General features: G+C 38.6%; 1 protein-coding gene across 44 annotated transcripts in view; it reads right to left on the reverse strand.

Annotated features, from left to right (window-relative positions):
• The window catches only part of Nrcam (neuronal cell adhesion molecule), a 273474-nt gene that overhangs the window by 74386 nt on the left and 183351 nt on the right, over nt 1–15737 (reverse strand). The gene's annotated exons all lie outside the window — the stretch shown is intronic.

Below are 15737 nucleotides of genomic sequence, written 5' to 3' on the forward strand. Positions count from 1 at the left end.
TCCTGTCAAAATGCTAATTCTGAAGTCATACATTTATTCTGAAAATAAAATAAATGGCACAAACAGCACTAAAACAAGTACAGCTTGCTACATACAACAGCAGAGCCAAACTGAGACACAAATGACATGCCTGCCTGATTCCTATGCCCTGCTAATACAGATTATTCTATTTAAGTGCCTAGCTCTCTGAACAGTGCTGGAGAACACACACTTTCCAAAATTTGTACGAATACAATGCAATAATTTAAGATCTTAACTACATACCACTTCTACATTCTTCATTTATTATTTACTTTGCTTGGATGCCTTAACTAGTCAAGCTTCAAAACAGAGAAAACTGTAAGATAACTTTAAAGTATCAAACCATCTTTACTTTTTCAATGTATACATGGAATGTATGATTGCACATGAAATGAGTGTTTTATAAGGAAAAACTCAAAATGTTAAGAAAAATTGAGAGAGCACTTACTTAAAGAGACATGAGTAAATAAATCTTCACACTGCTGGGAGGCCATGAAAAACAGTAACTGAAGATGTGGTCTTTCCTCAGAAGTTTAAGTTAACTGCACCATTAGCCATAAAATCATTCTAGCAGAGGCTCTGTTAGGGGAGGACAAAGCAATGGTCTAGCCCATTCTCTGAATCCTACCCATGGAAAATCACACACTCCTCCTACCAATGCCCTCATAGGTGAAAACCCAAATGCTCAAGGACAGCATTAAGTCCCCAGCACTCAATCAAACTGAAAATCAAATATAGCTGCAGAAAATTGAGCTTTCTCTCAGTAAGAGTAATGTGCTCTGAATGTCTCACAAAGAAAAACCACTGCTTTGCACTCTCAGTATTGATGTCAACACCCTGCCCCACCAGGATCCTATCTACTTTTACTCCACCTTGGAAGATAATGACTATTCCCCCTTAATTTTAAATCATGAACAAAGACTAAATTGTTTATGTAATTATGTTAAAATGAATAAAACCCCAATATGAAGCAGCAACATCAGTTTTAGTCAAGGCTAAGGAGCATGCTAGCTTGCAGTTTTCAAAATATATTTGCTATAAGATATTGTAAGGTATGCTTGAATGAGAAAAATTATATTTTCATTTTCAGATAACACACTCTCATATTTAAAATCACATATACTGTTAAAATGATCAAGAGTAAAAATACAGTACAGTCCTTCATTTCATTTAACTCCACTAACAGCACCTTTTCATGTCACCTATAGAACCTGTGAAATGGAAAGAAATAAAAATCTCCCATCTTCAATAAGCAAATCCAATAAACAAATATAACAAACTCATCTTCAAAAATCTTTTCATAATTATAAACGAATTCCAATTAAAGTTTCTACTAATTCTTTTGCATCAAATTAATTTTAAATCATAGAGCATTACTTACTATTTATTTCAAAAGAATAACCTGAGGTTTTGACAAAGAATTCACATCAAGTCTGAGAAAATAGTGCACTGTTATTTAAGAACTCTTGTTTCTGGAAAGAAAATAAAACTTTTGCTTTTCTCTCAAGTGAAAGTTGAAATTAATTTCTTAAAAAATTCAGCTCTCCAGCAGAATTGGAAGACCAAGCATTATTTACCATTTCCTTTGGCTCTGTTTGTGCTTTTCAGATCCAACATGGGGGGGGTGTCCAATACTGACGGCACACAAAACATGGTCTGCATTCTCTAAGCCAGTAAATAAATATGCTTATGTGACTCTGACTGGACACCCTATGACACACTATTTCCCTGATGGCCCATCAGTGGCTGGTGTCACTCACTGCATAACTAAGTAGGAGTGGCATCATACTGACTGGGAAAGGTGTTTCCCAGCAGCCAACTCTAGAAGGGTCACTTTTTATATTTAAAAATTTACCATATAGAATAAGCACATGAATGCCCATCCGTAGTCCATGCTTGGATACTTTCAATCACAGATTTGAGTCTGAGACTGTGGAGGGAAGTTTAGAGAAAAATCATGAGTGAAGTCACAGTTACATCTCTGCAACTACACAAATACAAATGTAACTCATAAAAAAGTTGTTTGGGGTTATGTGACTAAAGAAATTGTAAAGCTTTCTTCACACAACAGTATATTATAGGAAGCTTCAAGGACTATATTTCTATATAGTCCAAAGGAATCTCTCATAGTAGAGTTTCTACATGGAATCTTGTAACAAAGGTGGAATAGTACCTAGAGAAAGCTGAAAAATTAACAGGTTTGTTTTTTTTTTAAATTTTTATTTCACCAGAATAACAGATGATGGAACAGAATCTGATAATTGCTCAAAATCATCATTCCCCAGAGTGCTTCAGCTAATTATTTTATTTGAGACTTAATGAGAACACCAGACAACAGGAAAGCAGGTATTATACCCATTTAACAGATGAGGCATGAAAACCCCCAATCTCTATGCCTACCATTATTGAGTCTTTCTTTTGCTGGGCATTGCACTGAAGCTTCTCCATGAATTAAGTTATACCATTTCCCCAACAACCCCCAAAATAAGTTTTATTATCCCACTTACAGATAAGGACTCCAAGGTGCAGGCTGGTAATCGTGTGCTGAAGGACTCACACATGGTATGTGAAGTACCAGACCTAGGGCTCCAGTTCTAAAATGTCCTGATGCTTTCAGTCATCTCAAACTGTGAGTATCCCCCTTCCCTCTATATTCTCCTACTTTGCAATTAGCCAATAAGCAAAAAAAAAAAAAAAAAAAAAAAAAAAAAAAAAAACTACCAAGTTTAGTCACTGACATTTTTTAAAGTGCTAATGGATTTTGAATATCTATAGATCTTCACATTGTTACTCATAGCACAGCTTAGGGGGCCTCTGCACATTGAATTCCATGTGAAAAGTACACCCTGAAATTCTACCACAATGCTGACCCTGGACCTTTAAAGTGACAACAGATTAGGAGAAAGAGATAAGACATATTTTAAAAAGGTGATTTTAAAAGAAGACACTATATGTACTTGGTACAATAGTCATAAAGTATAAAAAGTTATTTAATGCAAAGTCAACAACCAACAGTCAGCTTCTCCCTTGGAAGATAGTCCAAGTTTTGTGACTTCTCTAGAAGAAGTTCATGCATAAGTATAAAAATATTAAATGATATTTTAAGGATGTTTTGAATTTAGAAAATTATAAAAGCTTTTTTTTTTTTTTTTTTTTGGACACTGAATTTGGACCACTGGTAGGCAGGGAACAAGATCTGACAAATTCTAGTTATTCACAACACAAGAAAAATCTCTGGACACTGACTTTTCCACATTTCTTTTAGTTAGCAGAGCAATGACAAGAAAAGAAACAGTATAATATGAAACAAAGATGTAATTAGAAATCTAAGACAAAGGCTAAAACATGGTTAAGGGAAAGACCTTGTGTGTGAGATGAATAACAACCTGGCCGAGGAGGCACCTGTTCCACTCTTGTCCAGCCAGTTGTCTGATGACAGGATCAGCTTCAGGGATGATAGAGCTGACTGGAAAAGGAAGGATGGCTGGACTAGGAGAGAATGGAGAAGCTTTCTAAAAGTACAGGGAATCCCCTTTCTCTCCCTACTTCTAAATCCAATCAGAATTAGCTAAGCAGAAGGGAGGAGATGACACCCTGAATGCCTCCATGCTTAGTCTTTCTGCACTGACGTGGCCACCCTGGCCGAGGCTAAGAGAGTCAGGGTGGGTGTCCGAACAAAGGCAGGCAGCCATGTGGAGCCTGTGAAGTGACTTGGCTACTTGGGAGGACTGAAGAGTGACCAACCAAGTGGTAACAAAGTCCTTTCTTATGAGGAGCATGAATGAGAGACAAGAAGACAGTGAGTCAGCAGTTTGGAGCAGAAACCAAGGACAAGGTCAAACAGGCAAGGCAGCATGAGCAACTGCGAGGAAGCAGAGGACGTCTGAGGTGGTAAAAGCAGAATGAAGCCAAGGACCAGTGGAAGCAGAGACAGACTGCCAGTGTCCACAGCCATTGATGGGACACTGCACAGGTGATAAAAAGCACCTGCTACTCTTGCATGACATGACAACCAGGCCTCTAAGTCTCTTGGTGGCCCAAACCACATTCCAGTTCTCCATGAGGACTGCCAGAATAGTGGTGACCTGTTGAGATGGCTTCCTGTCTTTCTTCCATCTTGTGAATTCTGCAACACCCTTTGTTTGCGTGGAAGGTAGAATATTATACTGGGGGCCTTCAGGAAGGAGTCTTCCTGGTATTTCCCCCTTGTCTAGTCCCCTTTCATGGTGGTTCTGGGTTTGACCATGTGACATACTTTGGCCACAGGATTTTAGCATGCATTACACAAGTGGAGATATGATGAGTGTTTGTACATTGGGACTTATTCTCTTGTCCCCTCTAGGAAAGTTGAGCTATATCACTGATGATGAGAGATCCGTGGAAAGAAACTCTGGGAGAGAAAAGACCATTTTGGACTTTCTGACCCTAGCTAATCCCCAGCTGAAAGTGTATGAGTAAGTGACCTTTTAAGCTGTATGCAACAGAAGAAACACTCTGTCAACTCTCAGAATTACAAAAAATAAATTATTGCTGTTTCAGGTCATAGAATTTTGGGATATTTTGTTATGTAGCCCCAGATACCTGCATCAATGAATTTATATAAACTAGATTTGGCTGTTTCTTGCAACCAGAAAAATAACCAATATGCATTTTAGGAGGAGTGATGATCCAAATGCACAAGTCTCCCTGCCAGATCATATCTTGAAATACAGGAACGTTAAAAGAATATAGTCTAGTGACATAGGTTTTTCCCTCAAAACTGACCTATCTTTTTTTTTTTTTTTTTTTTAACAGACTTCCTTGTGCACATGTTGGTGCAGGCAAAGGGCACATACTTCGGTCACATTTCTAACACAATACTTAAGAATAAACAGGAGATGATTAACACTGACCATTAATTTAGTATAGACTTCTTTATGCTAAAATCATTATAGATACATATTTGTCTATAGATAGATATAGATACATATAGATACATAATTGTCTATTTTTTTGTCTTAAGTATTATATTGCACAAAAGAAAAAGTTAGCCTACCTTCTTACTTGCCACCTCCATAAATCACACTAATGTTCTGATGCAGCTCAGCCCAGCCCTGTTCTCTCACGCTCCTACCAAACAGTAGTCGGGAGAAAGTCTCCTGGGCTAGGTGGAAGAAAAAGGCCAAGCCTGGGAGACAGGCCTACTCCTTTGCCACCAGGTCTACTTCTTAAGGAGTTTCTTCAGATAATAAAAAAAAAATTAAATTAAATTAAAAAAAAAAAGAAGTTTCAATTTTTAAAAACAGAGAATAGGGCACTGTTGTAAAGGTGAAGTCTGAGAAGTAGAAATTTAATTCTGAATATCAGTTTTGAGAGTGACCAATTTGAAAACATTTGTAGAGTCACTGAAACAGCTCTGACTCTGTTTATCTTCTTATAAACTGAAATTCCTATAAATATCACTGGAAAGATAAAAGGATCAGAAATAATTTATTTAAAACTTTAGCCAAAAAATAAGGTCATGTAGGATATTAGTACTCTAAGCGTGCTCTACCTTATCTACTTGTCAAGCAAACAACACATGGCAAATGGAAGTTATTTAATAGTAGATAAGGGCATTTTGGAATGCCTGGCTGGCTAGTCACTTTAAAAAACGAATGTCACATTTCAAAGATAAACACTATTATTCTTGCTGAGCAGGATGAGTTGTTCAGAGCAGGGTTAGAATCTCAATGTGCATTTCTTTACTGATATGCTTAGGGAGTGGTAGTGCAGGAAAAGAATGAGTAACAGCGAATTAACCTATATTGCCAGAAGAAATTAACCTAGAAGTCTCAGTGCTCAACACATTGCAATTTATACCTCACTTGTGCTAATGTCCAGTGGGTGCGTGGGGACCTCTGTTTTAGGCTGACAGGCTCCCGCTTTGTGACATAGCCATCTCAACAAGTAGTTTCCCAAATCCTCATGTTCTCTGGCTCTTACCTTCTTCTAACCAGAAGAGACACACACATCTTTTGTTTACAGTACATTGAGTGTAAGTATGGATGACTCCAATCTCAAGACAGTCTGGGAAACGTTGAGGTGCATATTTAGTATCAACTACTATCTGTGCTAAATAGAACATGCTCCATTCCCAGCAAATCTGAAGTGTCTTTCTGGGAAAGAGTTTCAGAAGTGACATTCTGCAGGATGGCCATCTTCTTGCTTTATCTCAGTGATGAGTCAGGGAAAAGGAAAATTGGGTGAGCCATGGTTGATGGACTATGTGGGTGCTGGTTGGCTGCACCTAGCTCCTTAGTCTCTCTTCTAGCTGAATTTTTGAGTTATTCTTTTCTATAATTTGGCATTTCCTCAAATATAGGCCTGGGCATGGGATTGTGGAAGCAAAAGACCCAGATTTATCAAACTCAAGGTACATCACTCTTGCCATGTCAAAGAATACTATAATCTTCACAACAACATTTCAAAATAAATTTTGCTAAGGTATCCAGGCTATGCATAATCACAACAGAACCATGAAAATGAGGAATGGAAATTGACATGACACGAAGAATTGTATTTTCCACTTGCTATCAGTGCTGGGGAAGGTATATTATCATAAACCAAATAGCTAGAGATCCTTCATTCCAGCCAGAGGTTATTTCATATAAAGAACAAATATCAGTCACTTGCTGATATGCATTTTGTACTACAAAGGATTTACCAATAAAACAACAGAGTAATGCAAGAAATTTACTACTGGCACATTTAGTTTTCTTTAACAGGCCGTGTGAAAATCTGCACTTAGTAAAAATAAATAAATCAATGAGTGGCCACTTGCTTGAAAGAAAATTTGCCAGATTTATTCCAAAGAGCATCCTTCTCCTGAACATTTAGAAAGCAATTAAGTTTCCAGGAAGTTAAATATTAACTCTTCAGGAGGTTATGTTCTGTGTAAAAGCTAAGTACACAAGAGCATCAGTGTTAGAAACAATATTCTCTGTAATATGAGATTTCATCAATCCAAGAGTTTAAGAGCTTTGGAATATTCTGCTGTCTGTGCTAAAAGACTGACTTCTCAGGAACCACTTTTTAAAAGACAGGCACTTATCTTTCCACTACCAGTTATGCAAACACCATAGCAAGAGTATATTCCACTGAAATGATGTAAAAGAAAAGGCAATTCAAAGAGCAGTTGAGGAATACTTGGTCCAAGTGCCCATCCCTTGGAAGAATCAGGACAGAAAAGCCTCTGGTTTGTATTGAAGTTGGTTGATTAGAACATTAAGCACAGAACTGCTGTCTCTGTGTCTCTTTGGTTGAGTTTTCATAAAAAAAAAAAATTTATGGATAAACTGAGCATTTATTTCCTAAAGATAAATATTTGTATCCTTCTGGAAAGAGTTGGGAAATAGGAAGAAAAAGTAAGGCAGGAATACAAAGAAAAATCACTGAAAGAAGAGATGCTATTGATGTAATGAATTTTCAATTACATTGTGATTTTTTTCATTTAGATATTATGGCAATGCAACAAAAGAACTGGGCTAAAATTATTTTTAAAAAACTGGGCTAAAATATAAAAACAACATGTTAAAGGCATCACAACAATCTCAAGGGAAAGGTATGTTTGGGAGTGGGGATTGCTCAGGATTGGGCAGAATAAACTGCTGAGGGTCCCATACCTGCCTGTCAACGGCTCAGGATGCAGCGGTCAGCTGTGGATGCCCTCTGCATACATGTACCTCACTAGGATGAGGGAAGCATCTCAATGTCTTGTTTATTTCAGGAAGGTTTTCAAAATTCAGGTTTTGTTTCCTTTGAGAGTTTTAAATGAGAGTATTTTCACTTTCATGTATATCTATAAAGCAACAATTTAAAATAAATAGATATATAAATATAAGACCAGTACAGTAGAAGAAGGTGAACAGAGGAGAGAGGAGAGGAGGGAAAGAGGAGACGCTGGGCACTGAAATGGAGCCAAATAAATTCCAGGAATGTATGATTATGTTGAAATGAACCCAACATAACTATAATGTACTAATAAAAGCATTTTTAAAAAGAGTATTTTCAGCCCTTGCTGGAATATAAATCATTAATTGTTTTGGCCTCCAACTCCTCTAATGAGCCTTGAAAGAAAAAAGGTTTTATTTTTGGAAGTCTAAATGCCCCTCTAGAAACACTTCTAGATCTGACAAGCCATAGGAGCTCAGTGATGATATTTGATTTTTATCAAAGTTGGTTGTAAGAAAAATCTTCATAAATTTTCGGATTTTTTTTTTTTTTACTGTATATTTAATGAATTCAAGACATTAGTTCTGCTGGGTAGGGTGGCTCACACCTGTAGTCCCACTAACTCAAGGCTGAGGCAGGAGAAGGTTGTAGCTGGAGGATGGCAAGTCCAAGGCCAGCCTGGGCAACTCAGTGAGATTTATCTCAAAAGAAAAAGTAAAAAGCGTTGGAGGTAGAGTTCCCCTGGGTTCAATCCCCTGATACTAGAACAAAGAAAGAAAAAAGATCTAGTGCTTAGATGCAACCTTTGCAAATTGAACTTAAGCTATCAGACAGACAAGCAAGAAGTAGAAAAAAAGTCATCTTTGAAAGATGTAGTTCTGCTTGGCATTGAGAACAAGGGTTTAGATGGAAACAAACTATCCTGTATACATTTCTGAGCATTGTGTTCAATAGGGGTAGCAGATGATAGTAACCTCTACATTAGAGGCTGAATATTTTGACTAACGGAGCCTCCAAAACTGGGAAGCAAGCTCATGTACTGTACAGAGGCAGCAAGGTCCAAGAGCTACAGCATTTCTACAATGCCAGTGCTTGAAGGACAGGATTCTCGATTTCACTAGAAGTCTTGAGGCTGAAGCATTCGAACAATTCTAAGTGCACTTATAGTTCTTTGTAAGATTTGTCAAATGTATTATTAAAACCTACATTATGACCCATTAAGTTTCAGATATTGGGGAATTCCAATGTGAATTTGACATCATTTGTACCCCTGAAAATGTTCAAATCTGGGCTGGAGAGAGGGAGGTGAACTGTATGAGAAGATTGAATGTAAAACCATGTGGTGAGTGCCCCACTAGCAGAAGGATCTGAGTCCATGGAAGCATAAAACAAGATGAGTCCAATTCTGCTTAAGAGGAAAGACTTGTCATGCCTTGAAAAAAATAACAAGAATACTCTACACAGGGGAAAGGTCAACTGAGGGGATTATAGAATCCCCCAGCTACAATGTGTTCCTGACAAGTATTCAGATGGAGCCAAAGGACTAAAGAGAGGAGGAATAGGATAGCAAAGTCAAGTTGAGTGCTGTGTGAATGTATTTTATTAGATAAGTTTCACAGGACCGAGCTGGGTACAGTGAAAGAACTTTTGTTTCAAAAGGAGTATGAAGAGTACCATCTTCTCTTGCAAAGGGTGAAATGTGCAGGGAATTTTAGAGGGCCCAATGAAATCCAGCTCAATCATTTGGGAATCGATTCTGTACAGATCAATGGCTGCCTGAGGCTGGAGATGGTGCAAGTGGAGATTGATGGCCAAAAGGCAGGAGGGGACGTTTTTTAAATGTTCAACAGTAGGGATGACATAGGACTGCTGGGGCCAAGTTATAATTATTTAAACTGACAACAGTATACCCAGCCTCCTTCCATCTATCATTACCACAACCACTAAACCATAAAACTAACAGAGACCGCCAATCCCCTGTCGTGGCAATCAGGAGACTCAGTCATTGAAGCAATAAAACTCAATAAATTTTCCATCTTTGGCATAAAATGCAAGAAAATAGCTCTGTGATCTTGGTTAGGCAATTGCTTAGATATGAGAACAAAGGAAAAAATTGATAAACAGAACACCATCAAAATTAAAAATATTTGATCCTCAAATGACATGGATATGAAAATGCACAGACTTCCCATAGACTCTGAAGCATTTATAAATCATATATCTAATAAAAGATTTGTAACCACAACATAAAGAAAAACTCTTCAAATTCAAAAGTAGGAAGACAAACATCTTAATAAAACAGAAGGGCAAAGATGTGGATAAACACTTCTCCAAGGAGGATACATGAATTTCTAATAAGCACATGAAAAGACACTCAATATCATTTATCACTAAGGAAACACAAAGTAAAAGCACAAGGTGGTACTGAAACATAGGCACCTGAATGTTTATGTTTGAAAAGACTGATAATATCCAGTGTTGAAAAGGGTATGGAGAAACTGGAATCTTCAGATACTGTTATGGGAACATAAAAACAGCTACTTTAGAAAACAGTTTGACTATTTGTTGGAAGTTAAATACTGACTTATCAAATAACCTGGAGTTCCATTCCTAGGTATCATCTAAGAGCCATGAAAACATATATCCACACAAAGACTTGTATCAAAAATTGGAGAAAATCCAAATATGAATCAACTGGTAAAATGATCAACAAAATGTGGCCTATCCAGATAATGGAATACTACCCAGCAGTAAGGAAGAATGAACTACGGATAAATCCAACACCCTGAAATGTGAATGCAAATCCCAAACCATGCTAAGCCAAAGGAGGCATGATTCTACTGATGTAAGCTTCTAGAAAGACAAACCAACATGACCAGTGGTTGCCTGGGGCTGGAAGGGAAGGGGGGTTTTTCAATTGATGGCAGTGTTCATTTTTTTGGTACCAGGGATTGAACTCAGGGGCACTTAACCACTGAACCATATCCCCAGTTCTTTTTCACATTTATTTAGAGACAGGGTCTTGCTGAGTTGCTTGGAGCCTCACCAAATTGCTGAGGCTGGCTTTGAACTCACAATCCTCCTGCCTCAGCCTCCCGAGCTGCTGGGATTACAGGTATGTGCCTCCGTGTCTGGCTGATGGTGGTGTCCTATAACCACGAAGGGGTGAAGTCTGCCTAACACTCACAAAACTACATTTAACATGGCTAAATTTTATGGTAAGTAAACCTCAATAAAGTTATAAAAATTGAATTTATTAAGTGTTCCAAATCAAGACACTCTTGAGAGGACACAGCCCTGGTTATATATTCTTGGGTAAATGCTTTCACATATAACATTCATGCTAGTCCCAGTATAAGTTAAACGAGTCTGTTTTCTAAATGCAGGAAACTAAACAACACTGAAAGAAATGGCAGACAATATATTAGTTTATGAGTCTAACTGAATTATTGAAAGATTTTAAGAGGAGAAATGTACACAGGAGCCTATTCTAATGAAAATAAATAAAGCCAACAAAAGAAGCTATCTTTGTCATTTTCACAAAAAAATTCTAACACCATCTGCAAATCAGTTTCCTTAATAAGAGTTCATGGCAATTTTCAGTTTTTCTCAAAATGGTTTTTGTGATTATATTAAGCTTCACTTCTACATAACTTGCTTTCAAATCAAAATTACTTTTAGCCTCACATTCCCTTCCAGCTCACTGGAGGCACGTGAGATGTAAACCTAAGTCAGGCAGAGAGATTCTGCTCCATCACAGTTGCAGACGAGTGTGTTTGTCCCCTTCTTTACACGCCACACGGCCTCCTCCTCGTCTCCACGTTGCCTGGCATGCTGGGGATTGCAAACACTTTGAAAAGTCAATGCTACTTATTTTTGTCTCACTAAGAAAAATAAGCCACCAGAAGTAGAGACTGGAAAAAAAACAACATCTGACTGAGACAGTTTCTGTGAAAACTGTTTCTTTATACAGAGCAAGAGCCTGGGTTTCTGCCTGTTGGGGAAAGAGTTGGTTGTGTGTTGTGATAGGCTTTTTGCCAATTTCCTTCTCCAATTAGCACCCTTAGCCCTGGGCAGTCAGTCCTCTTGTCCTGAGGCCCAGTAGGATGGCAACAATCCCCTCTGACCACAAAACCTTGCCTGCAGTGCTTTCTCTTGACTCTTCCCACTATCCCCGCTGGCCAGCCTATTTCCCACTCTTCAGGAACTGTCTTATCTTTGCTTCCTTCTCCTTTCTAGCCCTAGGTCCCATTGGGCCACTCCTCCCTTTCTGACCCTTTCCTCTCAACTCCTCTCTCCCCTTGTGTGTACATCAATACATTCTTGCATAGACTATCCCAACTAAGAACAGGCTTGCCTATGGACAGAAAGCCCAACTCCTCAGGTGGCAGCCACAAGTCGGGCAAAGTGATGGAGTGAAAAGAGAATGGGCTGCAGAGTCAGATCCTCTTTTAAACCCTGGCTTCATCACTTAGAAGCTGTGTTGCATTGATTATGTTCAATAAACTCTGTACGTTAGTCTCCTCCCTTGTAAAATAGGCCATGAAGAGGATGAGAGATGCAGTGCACATAGCAATGTGCCAGAAGCACAGTGGACCCTCGTGAACGGTGATTATTATAATCACACAGCCCATCCGGAGATCCTCTGCCTCCCTTTCTAGCCTCTTTCTTGTTACTCACTTTTTCACGAACACTGGAATCTCCATGCCCTTCATAGTCATTCCCTTGCCCTGGAACACTTCTCTCCCTTATACCTGACTCCCACCCTCCTGTTAAAAAACCTTTCAGTTTGCTGAAGGCTGGAGGCCCAGAGCCACAAGGAAGGAGTTCTGATATCCATATTTTTAGGGGCTGGTCCTACAGTGTCTTGATTTGCTTCCTACTCCATTTCTTACCCCATTTTCAACTCTTCTTAATTCAGTTCCTGACCTCCTGGATCCTGGCCTCTTGCCTCTTTTCTGATGTGTGTTTTCCCAGCTTGGTTGCTATGTCCTGCCCTTGTGGTTCTATCCTGGCTTCTCTTCTGAGTCTCTTTTTATTCTTCTGTGAGGTTTTACTTGTTTCTGGCTACTCTGTGTCCACAGTGCCCCAACTGGCATAGTATGTACCTAATAAATAATAAACATTTATTGAAGAAGGTATGGGCTGCGATTTTATCAGGGATTGCAATTTCAAGGAGGAATGAGGTATATGGGGAAAAGAAGCTGAGAAAATAAGAGAACCAAAATGCAGAAGCATACAACTGTTAAGCATGTGTTTCACATGGACTGTAAGATTCATTAATGTGGACATTTAAGAGGTAAGAAATTGAAGAAATGAACAAGGGTATTTTTTCCACTATTCTTCAAAATGTACTTTTTATACATCAGTATAAGTCCTGCCTTCAGAAAAGCATTAATGATGGACAATTTCACAGAAATTTTTATTTCATTTCTTTGTTAGCCCTGTGCTTGTACTCCCAGCAAGCAACTTGAGCAACTATTTTAAAAGCTGAAGAAATGTGATATTGTTTGCTTGTTTTTTTAAAGATAAAATGACTGATTGTAAAAGTTAGATTTATTTATTTTTTTAAATTTGGGTCCAAGATAACATTTTTAACTAGCTTATGAACAATCATTGTAAGTTGGATAATATAGAAAATACTTTTTCCACAGGATAATTAATTTAGGTTGTCAAGTTGATGATGCCTGCCCATTAATCATTTATGCATTATTAATAAAATTACAAGAATAAAATAAAAAAAGAACTGTTAAGCATGACTGATTGCTCAATCCATAGACCATGCTCCTGAGAAGATGTAAAAACTGTGGCTCAAAACCAGCCCTAAAATGGAGTGAGGAAAGGCAGAGGAATTTATTTTAGGTTCACTTGATCAAATGTTCACTCCTTTGCACCTGTGGGTTGTGCATCCCAAGGCAAGGGTTCTAGAGGGCTCTGTGTCACATAGGAGCTATCCTTGGGTGGGAGAGGCAAGGTGTACTGGCATGATGTTGGTTGGAGCCCTCCTGGTACTGGAGCAAGATATTGGGAAACCAAGGCTCTAAGGTGGTACACAAAAGGTGTCTGTCTCAAGGTGTACAAATGAATCTTGCAAATTATCCAGTCATCGTGGGCAGGACTTTTGGAGACCAGCAAAGAGGACATTTGGTTTACAATGTGGAATATTCTTGCACTCAGTTCCTGGCAAGGTTCTAGGTACAGGGTAAGTATCAATAAAAATCAACTGGTTCATAGCATTGAGGCATCTTGAGCTGTCTAGTAGGGTGCTAGGTTTCCAACTGGGACTGTACTGAAGAGGAATTGAGGGTTGGGATGATAGGGAGGACTCTATAGAAGGGCTATAAACAAACTTTGTCCACTATATAATTGTGTCTAAGACCCAGAAAACTTTGAAACATTCCCCAAGTCCTCTCCTTTTTTTAAGTCTTAAGACTAATAAAGTCACCCTGGTATACATTTTCACATTTTCACCTTTAATAATTCTTCCCAAATCATCATAAAACCACATTAAGGCCCAGGTACTTGTTGTGGTACTGAGGACAGAAACACTTCATTTTCCACTGGATTTTCCTTAAATCCAAACACTGCTTTATTTGTTTTTAGCATTTATTATAACTGCCTAAGCTTAGGTCTATTGTAGACACTGGGTACAGTTCCATTTTCTTCCATATCTTTTCCACAGCTGACAGATACCTTTTGGAGAACAAAAATTGCAAATTCTGTGATTTGCTGATCCATTAACATTTTATTCAGCAACAGATTTTTAGCAAGTGTTGGTTTCATATCCATGTATTATAGACTTGAAAGACTGAAGACACTCTAAGAAATTATTTATTTTGTTTCTTTTCTAGGCAGAAAGATGAAAAAGCCACCTCCATAAGAATTGGAATACTGGACCCCTCTTGCACACCACTTCAAAGTCCCCTCAGTTGTTCCTTTTATTTTAGCCATAGCTATAGGGATCTGTTTCTCTGCAAGTTTGAGCTGTTTTGCACAGATGTGCCTGGACAGTGGCCTCACCTTGTCCCTCTTAAGGAATCCCTTGCTTCCTGTTCTGTGCATCTCTGATCTTCATTTTAACAGTCCTGGAATCCACTCTGCACTTGAACACACACAATCCAGCAGTGAAGGGGAGTTAAGGCTTTGGGGCCACTCTTAACCAATAGGGATCTGCAGTCAGTGTATACTCACATCCCTGTTTCATCCCCTGGCAGAAAAGTCTGAGAAGCTTTATAAACCTCCTGACAGGTCCCAGGGAAAAAATAGTCAAGGTAATATGCATCCTTGTGTTGACTCTCTCCTTTGCTCTGCTTCATTGCCCCTGTCCTGCATTTCTGCTCCCTGAGATCACATTTCCAAGCAAATTACCACTGCATGAGTCTTGCTGTCTTGTTCAGCACTTGGGGGACTCCAGGCTAAGACAAATGGATAGCAGTCTTGAGTCCAGCAAAATCTTATACTTGTATTTGTGTCCCAAGAGTACAGTTCCCATACCTGGCCCCTAGTATACTACTGCCAGTCCTACCCAAGGACTCCACAACTGCAATGATTTGCAATGATTTGAACCCTGCAGTTTCAAAGTCCATCATCTTTCTATAGCATATGAAGACTAGACAAATCCTTACTACTACAAGTTCTGAGCATTCTTTTTCTTCTATATTTATTTACTGAAATTCTGTAGAATAAGCTTTATTCAAGGGAGGGATGTCTAAATGTGCAGTTTCACTCTTTTCCTGAGTCATTTCTTCTTGAGACTCTGAGTTTGGTTTTCTTCCATTGCTTCAGGGAACACGAGATGCTGAGCTTCTCTTGGTGGCTCATCTGACTCTCAGTGTGACAAGGGTCACACTGCCTTGTTGGTTAGAATTCTTTCACTTTTCCTTCCTCCTGTGCGTCACATACTTCCACCATGAAGCCTCTTGGTTTAGCTCTTTATATTTCTTTGCTTCACTGGAAACATAACTACAGACTCCCTTGATTGCAAGTTCCTTCATGCTATGCAGAAGCAACATAAACCACAGCTT

Source organism: Sciurus carolinensis, chromosome 8 (assembly GCF_902686445.1).
Source record: "Sciurus carolinensis chromosome 8, mSciCar1.2, whole genome shotgun sequence".
NCBI classification, from domain to species: Eukaryota; Metazoa; Chordata; class Mammalia; order Rodentia; family Sciuridae; genus Sciurus; species Sciurus carolinensis.